Source organism: Macaca fascicularis, chromosome 16 (assembly GCF_037993035.2).
Source record: "Macaca fascicularis isolate 582-1 chromosome 16, T2T-MFA8v1.1".
NCBI lineage: Eukaryota > Metazoa > Chordata > Mammalia > Primates > Cercopithecidae > Macaca > Macaca fascicularis.
Genome location: NC_088390.1, coordinates 59371337 through 59383953, shown reverse-complemented (window position 1 = coordinate 59383953; position 12617 = coordinate 59371337). Strand labels below are relative to the sequence as shown.

Genomic DNA, 12617 nt, shown 5'->3' with positions numbered 1-12617 from the left:
AAAAAAAAAAAAGGAAATACCTTCATAAAGCTACAGCTGCCATAAATAGTGATTCCTCTGATGGATAGGCAATGCAAATTGAAAACCTTTTTTTGGAAAGGACCCACCATTTTAGATGCCATTAAGAATATTCATGTTAGGCGTGGTGGCTCACACCTGTAATCCCAGCATTTTGGGAGACCGAGGCCAGTGGATCACCTGAGGTCAGGAGTTCAAGACCAGCCTGGCCAACATGGTGAAATCCCGTCTGTACTAAAAATACAATCAGCCGGGCATGGTGGTGCACACCTGTAATCCCAGCTACTCGGGAAGCTGAGGCAGGAGAGTCGCTTGAACCCAGCGGGTGGAGGTTGCAGTGAGCCAAGATCACGCCATTGCACTCCAGCCTGGGTGACAGAGCGAGACTCCATTTCCAAAAAAAAAAAAAAAAAAAAAAAAAAAAAACACGCATAATTCATGGAAGGAGGTCACAGTATCAACATGAACAGGAGTTTGAAAGAAGTTAATTCCGGCCGGGCGCGGTGGCTCAAGCCTGTAATCCCAGCACTTTGGGAGGCCGAGACGGGCAGATCACGAGGTCAGGAGATCGAGACCATCCTGGCTAACACGGTGAAACCCCGTCTCTACTAAAAAATACAAAAAACTAGCCGGGTGAGGCGGCGGGCGCCTGTAGTCCCAGCTACTCAGGAGGCTGAGGCAGGAGAATGGCGTGAACCCGGGAGGCGGAGCTTGCAGTGAGCTGAGATCCAGCCACTGCACTCCAGCCTGGGTGACAGAGTGAGACTCCATCTCAAAAAAAAAAAAAAAAAAAGAAAGAAGTTAATTCCAACCCACATGGATTACCATGAGGGGTTCAAGACTTCAGTGGAGGAAGTAACTGCAGATGTGGTGGTAACAGCATAACTAGAATTAGAGGTGAAGCCTTGAAGATGTGACTGAATTGCTACAATTTTATCATAAAACTTAAAACAGATGGGAGTTGCTTTTTTTAAGGGACGAGACTGGGTCTTGCTATGCTACCCAGGCTGGCCTTAAACTCCTAGGCCCAAGGGATCCTCCTGCCTTGGACTCCTGAGTAGCTGGGGTACAGGTGCGTACCATCACATCTGTCTGGAGTTACTGCTTATGGATGAGCAAAGAAAGTAGTCTCAAGATAGAATGTACTCCTGGTGAAGATGCTGTGAACTTTGTTGAAATGACAACAAAGAAGAATATTACATAAACCTAATTGATAAAGCAGTAGCAGGATTTGAGAGGGCTGACTCCAATTTCTAAAGGAGTTCTACTGTGTGGAAATGCTATCAAACAGCATCACATGCTACAGAGAAATCTTTTTTGAAAATAAGAGTCAAATTAATGCAGCAAACCTTATTGGTGTCTTAAGAAATCGCCACAATAGGCTGGGCGCGGTGGCTCACGCCTGTAATCCCAGCACTTTGGGAGGCCAAGGTGGGCAGATCATGAGGTCAGGAGATCGAGACCATGCTGGCTAACACAGTGAAACTGTCTCTACTAAAAATACAAAGACTTAGCCGGGCGTGGTGGCGGACGGCTGTAGTCCCAGCTACTCGGGAGGCTGAGGCAGGAGAATGGTGTGAACCTGGGAGGCGGAGCTTGCAGTGAGTTGAGATCGCGCCACTGCACTCCAGTCTGGGAGACAGATCGAGACTCTGTCTCACAAAAAAAAAGAAAAAGAAATTGCCACAGCCACCCCAGCCTTCAGCAACTGCCACTCTAATCCATCAGCAGCCATCAACATCGTGGTGAGACGCTTCACAAGTGAAAAGATTACAATTTGCTGAAGGCCCAGATGATCGTTAGTGTTGTTTAGCAATGAAGTATTTTTAAATTACGTACATTATTATTTTTTTTGTTTGTTTGTTTGAGACGGAGTCTCGCTCTGTCGCCCAGGCTGGAGTGCAGTGGCGCGATCTCGGCTCACTGCAAGCTCCGCCTCCCGGGTTCACGCCATTCTCCTGCCTCAGCCTCCCGAGTAGCTGGGACTACAGGCGCCCACAACCACGCCCGGCTAATTTTTTGTATTTTTAGTAGAGACGGGGTTTCACCGTGGTCTCGATCTCCTGACCTTGTGATCCGCCCGCCTCGGCCTCCCAAAGTGCTGGGATTACAGGCGTGAGCCACCGCGCCCGGCAATTACGTACATTATTTTTAAAGATTACACACAACAGCGTAAACATAACCTTTTTTTTTTTTTTTTTTTTTTTTTTTTTTTTGAGACAGAGTCTTGCTCTGTCGCCCAGGCTGGAGTGCCGTGATCTTGGCTCACTGCAAGCTCCGCCTCCCGGGTTCACGCCATTCTCCTGCCTCAGTCTCCTAAGTAGCTGGGACTACAGGCGCCCGCCACCATGCCTGGCTAATTTTTTGTGTTTTTAGTAGAGACGGGGTTTCACCGTGTTAGCCAGGATGGTCTCGATCTCCTGGCCTTGTGGTCCACCCACCTCGGCCTCCCAAAAGTGCTGGGATTATAGGCGTGAGCCACCGTGCGTGGCCTAACATGACTTTTATATGCACTGGGAAACCAAAAAAATTTGTGCAACTTGCTTTATTGTGATGTTCACTTTATTGCGGTTGTCTGGAACGGAACCCACAAAATCCCCAGGATATGCCTATACACACGTTGTCAACCAGAGGAACAACCTGGTCCTTTTCTCTCCGAAAAGCACAGCTTAAGCAACAGTAGGCTAGAAAGGCGGCACGAGGGCTATGGGTTAAACTTAGGAAAAATCTTGGTGCCAGCCACGGGGAATACTAGGAATGACTGCTATGGTAAAATATGAACTCTCCCTAGGTAGAGCCCCACGCTACTGCTCACTAAGACAAAAAGGCCACAGGCAGCCCCAGAAAGCTCTCTGGAATGCTCCTGCACTTCCTAGGGAAGGAGAAGGTAGCTCTGAGCAGTAGCCATCAGCCTCAGGGATTTTTCAGCACCTCTAATTCTGACAAGCCTAGTGCTGCGTGCACTCTGCTTGGCCGACATCACAAGGATCACCCATTCCCCGGGGCTGGGTCATCAGATCCTATTGGGGCATATCAGGAGTCACATGAGATGGGAGAGGGAGTGAAAAACACCAACCCAAAGAACATGAAATAATTTCTAAACATTTTTATTTCAAATCTCTTTTCACCCCTCCCCAAAAAGACATGGGTAGGTACAGCAATCATAAAAAGGAGATACAAACACAAGAGTCAAATGTCTCTCGCACTGACACTTACAAAAAACTGGGAATTGTACATGGGGTTTCCAAACAGGACCTGCAGCAGCTACTAATGTCCCTTTACGAGAGTCAAACATGCCTATTAATACAGTATATACAGACACCCCATTCTGGAACTAATCTACAGGGACATCCCTAACCCCACCCCCTCTATCCCCAGAAAAATACCAAAACACACCCAAAGTGCATTTGTTTTGTTTATATCAAAACCTCTTTCCCTTTCCCCATCCCACCCTCAGACCCCCCACCCCATTTAAGATTGGCCTGCAAGTCTATTTTAACCATTTAGTATTTTTTTATAGTTTATGAAAATAAATTATACAGCAACTATTTTAATAAATTAAGCACAAAAGGAAGGGCAAAAGAGGAAAACTAAATGGGAAGACAAAAGCCAGGCCACGCTTTGGCTTGGAGGTCAGAGGGGGGCTAACGGGGACAGAAGTGGTTGCAGGGTGTGGCTCCCTTTCTGGTGAAAAATTGGCAACCACCCCGAGCCAAGAATGACACCCCTCTTCATCGAGTTTCTTAAAAACAACCAGAAACGTACAGCAGTGGCTATGCCACAGGCAGCACCAGTTTGGGCATTCCAACAGCCAGCTACCCAAAGTGGCACCTGGACCCTACCTGTCCCTTGGACAAGGTTCTGGGCCTAAGAGTGAGGGGCAGGTCCCCACCCAAGGGAGCACCAGAGATGGAGGAGTGAGACCAGGCTTCTGCTCCACCTGAGCTGGTTAGGGAGCTCAGGACGAAGCTCTGAGCGGGGCAGTGTGGTATGTGATGATCCCAGAGTCTGAGGAAGAGTGTCCTAAGTTCCTCACACTCGATCTCCAGGAGGAACTACGATCGCAGTCCAGCTGCAACCAAACATGCCCGTCTTCCCGCTGTGGCCAGCAGCTTTCTGTCTGCCCCTCCAGGCCTCTTGGCATTGAGGAGGAGCGGGTAGGAGAGGGAAAGGGAGCAGTTCCAGGTCCCCTCTAAACCCTCTAGAAATGAAATGGGAGTGAAGCAGGTCATGAACTAAGCATGCAGGGCTGGCTTCCCGGGAGGTAGATGGGAGTGGGACAGGATAGCAGGTGTGGAGAAGACAGGAAGGAAAACAGGAAGAAACTGAGCGACACCTACCAGGAAGGTCAAGAACCAATGAAAAGGACAAAGACAATATGAAATCTGCATGTAAAGAAAAGTCCTTTTCTGGCAGACTAGAGAATCATCATTTTCAGTACAACTCATTACGCTACTTTCCTAACTGCAGTACCCGAGTCCCCAGTGCCTGTCTCTATGATCCAACCCCCATTTCACTGCTCCCAAGACTTTGCTCTCCATTTTCTCAAGGCCTCCGATTGTTTTGTGCTGAGCGAGAAGGCTCCAATGTGAAAGCAGGGTCTACCACAGGGACGTGCAGACTTGACCTTTGTGGCCCAACCATTCTATAGCTATCATGGCGAAGGAGGGGGGCACACTTTTCTTCTTTTTTTTCTTTTTCTTTTTTTAGTAAAAAAGGTTTTACTCCCCAGGAGCAAATAAATCATTTTCAACTACTGATAAACACTGCTGCAGTGAAAAGAAAGATGGCTACATGTATGCAATAGCACAAATTCAGTGGAAGAACAGCTGTGTTGACGATTAGAGATAAAAATCACTTCTCCATTCCCTCCTTTCCCACAAACCAAACCCAGGATTCCCATAGGGAAAATGTCTAACTCAATAGCTCCTCCCTTACATGACAGGGGGCGTGTCATTCTCTTAAAAGTGGAAACAAATGCCAGGTCTCCGCCCAGTGGAGATGCTCTTAACACCCCAACTGGTAGCAAGACTTCTGCAAATGACATACACACACACACACACACACACACACGCGCATACGCATATGCACACACACAGACTCAGACGTTCCAGCAGCCGTAGAGCTTTATCCCAGTGTCTTGTCCACTAACTTTAGGGCTCCAAAGCTAAGGGAGAGAGGCAGCAGGGAAGGGAAAGCTCTAACTGAAGGAAAAAGCTCCTCCTCTCCCCACTTTCTGCAGGGAGCAGAGGGCTTCAAGCATGCCATGCTTTCCTGGGAGCCCCGGGGTGAGGGCTGACAAGGCTGGATTCCAGGGCACTTCTGGTTCTACTCCCACCTCTCACCTCTAGGCCTGAGAACTAGAATTACCCCCACTCCCCAATTCTTCCTGGATGTCTGTTACAGGGGTGTCTGCAGCTATCTCCACACCATCCCCAACCTCAAGGGGGGCTTACATGATTAGCCCAAGTGAAATGTAGGGAAGTGGAAGGAGCAGGAGCCATGCGGGAGCTTCCCTTGGTCACACCTTTCTCCTCAGGGAGGCGGTGCCACCTCCACGGCTCAGGTTCCAGGATGTAACATTCACTTTACCTAGGTAAAGTAAAAGGTGACCAGGCCAAGGTCAGCACCAATGGTTCCAAAGAGCCAGCTGCCACCCACTTATCTAGTGCCCACAACAAAACCCCCACCCGCCTACTCCTATGCTCCTAACATAGCACACAAATTTCAAGTAACAGCAAGTTGTAGCAGTAGTTGTCACTGGCTCACACTGGCTCTCAACCTGAGGAAGGTTACAGTAGATCAGTCATAAACAGGTGAGGGTTATATAGGCACTGAAGCCACTAGTCTCACCCACCCACAACTTAGAAATCAATAGTGGGTCTCTAGATGTAAGCCTTTTCCAATTTGTGACTTGAAAATACAACCAGAAAGGAAATTTTTTTTTTTTTTTGAGATGGAGTCTTGCTCTGTCGCCCAGGCTGGAGGGTAGTGGAGCGATTTCAGCTCACTGCAACATCCGCCTCCTGGGTTCAAATGATTCTCTTGTCTCAGGCTCCTGAGTAGCTGGGACTACAAGTACAGGCCACCATGCCCAGCTTATTTTTGTATGTCAGTAGAGATGGGGTTTCACTATTTGGCCAAGCTGGTCTTGAACTCCCAACCTCGTGATCCGCCCACCTCAGCCTCCCAAAGTGCTGGGATTACAGGTGTGAGCTACTGCGCCCAGACCTAGAAAGGAATACATTTAAATGAGCTCTACACAGCACTGGTGAAGGAGGGGTGGGCCTGGTCGGGGAGGTGAAGGGCAGGTGCTACCCCAGCTGCTGCACCTGTTCCTCTGCTCCATTTACTCTCTGACCAGGCTGCATCCCAGAGAGCTGGTCCAGCCCCATGCCTCCTCCTCATCTTCCTCTAACTGCTCTGTGCAAGGCCACCCATGCAGGCACCAAACACCCACACCTGTCTCCTCTTGCACTGCTGTTTTGCAGCCCACTCCACAGAGGAAGGACTAGGCTGCAGCCAGGGCTGGGACCAGTGCACCGACAGATCAGACACAGTTCAACATGACCCTCCCCAGGAGAAGAAAGGTGGGTGGTGAGGTTGGGTCACACTTCCTCAGTTGGTTTGTTTTGTACCTGAGTGTATGAGTTCTCCAGAAGAAACCCCAGTAACATAAGGTGTGTGCAGGTTCTGCCTCCCTCACATGGCCTGACCATAGTGAGGCCCTGGCAATGGGCAGAAGCCTTGCTGACTCCTTTGGGCTTTGGGCTCCACCTAACCAGCATAAACCCTCGGCACTCAGGTCTGCCTGGTGGCTGAGAAGCTTCCATCTAGACAACTGCACTGGAAAGGATGCTTTAACCATGTAGCTCTAACAGGGCTGTGCACTGTTCAGTACATGCCATGCAGATTTCTGTTTCCTTGCTTTTGTTCATGTGTTTCTCATCTCACTGTCTGTCCTGCCATTAACTACAACCCAAAACCTCAGAGGCACAGAACTTTCCCAGACCATCTGTTCTACCCTGATCTTATCCACTACAAATGTCTTTAGATGGTCCTTGATTTTCTGCTTGATGTGCAGCAGTCACCTAAAAGCTCCCTTAGGCCACAGATTACGTCTTTTACCTTTTTTGTTTTCTATAGTATCTAGCACAAAGCCAGGCACACACACACTAAAAAATAATCTTAAAATTATGAGTGGTTGAAAAGGAACAAAAAAAAGAAAGCTCCCAGGCTGCATATCCGCCACCCAAGGATCTCAATGGATTCCAGACTTCAGGCTCTGTATCAGGGTGGCACTTCCTGCAAGATGGCGAGTTATATCACTTGTACTCTCAAGAGGCAACACTCACATGCCAAGCCAATTTCTGGGATCATAATCTTGCTTAATTGGTAATAGTTGGTAATACTACCATGGAAGCCAAGAAGAGAAGAGGTACCATATGACAAATCAGAGGTGGGCTGTGTTTATGGTGCAAAGCTCATCTTGTGGGCCGCCCCTCCATGGTCAGGTAATGATGCAAGTTTCCTCCCTGTTCAGCTACAAGGAGGAAGACTGGTCATTACATGCAGGACTAAGGAAGAAGGCAATGCTCCCAGATGAGGTGGTCCTATAAATTACCAAGACACTGGGGCCCCACCCAAACCATCAGGAAGCCACAAACCTGACATTAGTATCTTGTGAGATGAGGCAGCTATAAGCATGGGGAACCCAGAAAGTGTCTCACAGAACACACGCAAAGGAGTCATGAAGACCCAACAACTCCACTGTTACATCTCAATAGCAAACCTCTCCCCAGAGCAGCTCTACAAGAAAGCAAACTCACAGCGTCATATGAATTGGCCATGGCCAGCTGCAGAAACCATTAAAGACCATTGGAGTTTTTCTGCCCGCTCCTCCTGAGAGCCAGAAGACAGGCAGCTCTCAAATCGGCACCTGACAGACTTTCCAGTGAGTGGAGACCAGCAAGCTCTGATCTGGAAATGTCTGGGTTGCTAGAATGAACACAGGAAAATATAGAAGCCCTTGCTACCTCCCATCTCAGAAGTGGGACAGCAGTGATAAACCTAAAAACATGAGATGCGATGCTCTCCTCTGACCTAAGGAAATCCTGTGAGGGCTGCGTTCTGAGAGCTTTCTCTAGGAAGAGCACAACTGTGGGAGCTGCATTTCTCACCTTCCTCCACATTCCCCCTCATAAGCTGACAGGCACATGGAAATAACACTGACTCCTAAGTCATGAGTACAGTGCCATGAAGAACCTGGAAGCACGCTCCATTAAATTCAGCAGCCCATGATTGGCTCTGAACCGCCCAGGTGATGAGAAAAACGATTGCCTTGACAGCCGGCAGAAGCAATAGGGATGCCGTTACCATGACCAGAGTGACATGTACAGTTATCTCAAGGGGGAATGGGTTGAGAGCAGAGAAAGAATGGGTTAACTTCAGGTCATGGAACTTAAGGAATTAAGTAAATGACAACTAGTACAGCTTCCATGAGAGGTGTTTCTGAACTCAGATTCCTAAACCTTAAAAAAGGATGCAGGAGTCACTACTTCCCCCAGCTAAGGCCAATTGCCAGGTTTTGCCCAATATTCTTTTCGAGATCACCTACCCTCCTTTCTCTCCTGCTCCTACCACAGCTGCCCATGGCAACAAGAAGCAGACTCCCCCTCCCTCAGGAACTCTCAGTCCTTTGCAAACCTCAGGCCCTTCCTCCCATCTTCCAGGCCCACGGCACAGACTCTAACTCTGCCTTTGGCACCAGCTGAATGGCCGTCCCGTCCCCTCCTCCCACCCCTTCTTTGGACCTGCTCACCCTTCATACCACTTTCAATCTAATGGGCACAAACCCCAGCTGCCTTCAAGGTGAGTTTTCCATACCAAGTAATACAAATATCAAAAACAAAACTTCTGAAAAAGAAACAGTGTTGAGACTTCTTCCAGTTTTCCAAGGAGCCCCTCCAGTCCCAAGATGCCCAGGGGTGGGTATGAGGTGGAGCCCCACGCAGAGTACGGTCATGTGCTTCTTCCAAGCCCCAGGGCTGCGTGGGGAACCGAAGTCTCTGAACAGAGAATCCCAATCTTCCCGTTCCCTCACTTTTCCTCTTCTTTTCATGGTAGCTTAATTTGGTTCTTCAAAGCTGGAGCTTGGCAACCAAATGCCTAGGTAAAAAAGGAAAAAAAATTAAAACAGTTAAACAGAATAGAACCAAAATGGAGTGAAAGAACAGCCAGGCACTGAAGGTGGAGCAACACACCTCAAAAGGAGAATGGAGCCTGGAGAGCTGAATGCTTCCACGAGGGCCACATGTGACTAGGGATGCAGCAGTGGCCTTTGTCAGGGGACCTGAGCAGCCTATGACTTGGATGACAAAACAAGGTCCCGAAATAACTAATAAATATATCCTACCACATTGCATAAATTCTCTCTTTCCCTTTCCCTTACCCCTTCATTTCCTACCCACTTTTTCTCTGAGGCTGAATTGCTCTAGGGACTGAAAAGGGAAGTGAGCCCCTGGAGTAATCCCTTTTGAACCTGGCTAGAAAGAGCTCTATATTTCTTTTTTTGTTTTGTTTTGTTTGAGACGGAGTCTTGCTCTGTCACCCAGGCTGGAGTGCAATGGCATGATCTCGGCTCACTGCAATCTCTGCTTCCTGGGTTCAAGCGATTCTCCTGCCTCAGCCTCCCAAGTAGCTGGACAGGCGTGTGCCACCAAGCCTGGCTAATTTTTGTATTTTTAGTAGAGACAGGGTTTCACCATGTTGGCCAGGCTGGTCTCAAACTCCTGACCTCGTGATCTGCCCGCTTCAGCCTCCCAAACTGCTGGGATTACAGACGTGAGCCACCACGCCTGGCCAGAGAGCTCTATATTTCTGCAGCTTCTGTCAACTGGACAGGGTTGACACAGAATCACAAAGGCCACTGTTGCGTCCACCTTCCGACTTGAGACAGGCACTGTTCTCGCCATTACTCTGTAGCCTGACTCCAAACCCCCTGGCATGAAATTCCAGAGGTAACAGCACACATAGACAAAGCAGGCCATTCAGAACTCCCAAATTAAAATCAGTCTGAACAACCGGAAGTCCTAAAGACCAAATTTCAAACCCTAAAGACCTTTCCTGACGGGGCACAGTGGCTCATGCCTGTAATCCCAGAACTTTGGGAGGCCAAGGTGGGTGGATCACTCGAGTGAGGTCAGGAGTTCGAGACCCACCTGACGAACATGGAGAAACACCATCTCTACTAAAAATACAAAATTAGCTGGGTGTGGTGGTGCACACCTGTAATCCCAGCTACTTGGGAGGCTGAGGTGTGAGAATTGCTTGAACCCAGGAGATGGAGGTTGCAGTGAGCCAAGATCACACCATCGTGCTCCAGCCTAGGCAACAAGAGCAAAACCCCATCTCAAAAAAAAAAAAAAAAAAAAGACCTTTCCCTTGGGAAGTGTTACATCCCCCCTTTCCAGGGCTCCTAGGATCTACAGCAGGAGCAAGTTCAGCATTACGCTTATTCTTTGCTACAGGCATCAATCCTGATGTCACAGCAAAAAGGGATCCTGGGAGTTCAGTTCAAACCTTTGCCAATATATGACTGTCCCCAACACTCAAGACAAATGGCTACCCACTGGCCTGTTCCTGATCATGCCATGTCCCTCTCAGCTGAGGCAGGGCCTTTATACCTCTAGGTCCCCTTGCCCAGAATGTTCTGCTCCAAGGCACTCCCATGGCTGGCTCCTTGATATTCGGGTTTCAGCTGAAATGGCACCTCCTTGCAAGTCTCTCCCTGACTATCTAAACTTGAGGAGTACCCCACTACTAATCACTAAACTTTACCCAGTTTTATTTTCCTCACAACACTGTACAGTCACCTGAAATTAGCCCATTCATTTATGTTCGTGTTTGTTGCCTGTCTTTCCTTAGAAGGGAAGCTTAGTGAGAACAGGGCCTTTGCTTTGCTCAGCACTCTATTCTCAATTCACACTGGGTGCCGAACAAACACAAATATACAGCTATCTGCTGAATGGAAGCTCTTGAGGAAAAGCATCCCAGGTTTGGACTTCTCTGCTAAAAACGTTCTTCTAAAGTTGGACTGAAATCTAGTTCCTTGTAACTTACATTCATTTTGGTCCTTGTCCATGTCTCTTTTTGCTGTGATATGGGAAGGCCTTGGAGCAGAGCATTCTGGGCAAGGGGACCTAGAGGTATAAAGGCCCTGCCTCAGCTGGAAAGGGTGTGGCATGATCAGGAACAGGCCGGTGGGGAGCCACTTGTCTTGAGTGTTGGGAGCAGTCATGCACTGGCAAAGGTTTGAACTGAACCCTCAGGATCTCTTTTTGCTGTGACATCAGGATTGTTGCCTGTGGCAAAGAATAAGGGTAATGCTGAACTTCCTCCCCACTGGAACCACAGAGAGGAAGTTAATCACTCTCTTTCTCAGGAAAACCCATCAAATGCATCTTTCAGCTATCCCTCCCTAAAACCTCCATGCTCCCGGTTAATCACATTTCTTTCTAGGCCATTTATTCCTATATGATGAAGTTTGAGCTCTCCAATGCTACAAGGCCCTCCTCTGAATGTGCTCCCTGTTTATGTGGGTTCTTCTACAGCACTGCACCCACAGACATGGTCCTCTAACTGAATGGCCTAATTACTCTTCAAGGGTAGTCAGGTAGGTGGACCTCCCTAGTGCTCTCTCTACCTCTCAGCCTAATCTCAAGTGCAAAGCCATCATGCAGAGAAATCCACCTAGACACCAGACATTAGATGTTTAGTCACTTCCAAAGGCATAGAATTTGCATATAATTGAAGAAATGATGAGACTGTACATCTACTCCAGGATTCACACCAGAAGAAAGCAGTCATTGCACACTGGCAGTCAATCTTGCTTTTCACCACCACCACCAAAGTCACGGCTCCCTGGCAATTGTGTTCCCTACTCAGGAACTTGGCCCCACAACGTTCAATTTAGTGCAATTTAAAAGACTAATTGGAATTCATCTGCACAAACCAGTATTGCAAGATATTTTATGGGAAAATAAATGAGTAGAACTGTGTAATGATGGGAGAAGAGCCTCGTAGATAAATGAATTCCTTAGTTAATTCACTTATTCTCTTCAAGAATTTACTTTGTAATGGCCCAAATGGAACTCTAAATAGAAGAGTGGGCTGTTTTTCTTCATCCCCATATTCCAAGCTGTGGGACATGGTGGAGTCTCACTCAAGTGCATGCCTGTTGCAATTAAAGGCATATTTGTGTTCTCTTTGATGAAGTTTCCTTTCCCTTTAGCTTCCTGCTTTATATGCCAATTGTGTGGTATCAGGGAGATCAGCCCAAGTCCGTATGAGAGGAGGCTGCACTCTTCTTTTTATTTTTTTCAATTACCCTCTCCTTGCCAGAGGCCGCACTCTTAGCTACACTTGGGTGTCCCCCTCCTTGCTCACATTCAGTGATTAGCTTGCACATTTCCTGGCAATCTGCTTTCATGTCTGTCTGCTTTCCTCCCAAATGGGGTGTGTGCCCCTTGGGGACTCCACAGTCAGATCTTGTCATTCTATGGGCAAATGCTTGGATCGGGGCTATCCATGTTGGGAGA

At 48.1% G+C, this 12617-nt stretch overlaps 1 protein-coding gene across 6 annotated transcripts in view; it reads right to left on the bottom strand.

The window, feature by feature from the left end:
• Nucleotides 1–3109: 3109 nt before the first annotated feature.
• SOCS7 (suppressor of cytokine signaling 7) overlaps nucleotides 3110–12617 on the bottom strand; it is a 58718-nt gene continuing 49210 nt past the window's right edge. For 5 of the 6 annotated variants that reach the window (XM_005583957.5, XM_005583958.5, XM_005583960.5 and 2 more), the window contains one exon: nucleotides 8936–9186. The gene's annotated coding sequence lies outside the window, so the exon portion shown is untranslated. Of the gene's footprint in view, nucleotides 9187–12617 lie in introns of all 6 variants that reach the window. The other variant, XM_005583959.3, reaches the window with a different exon arrangement.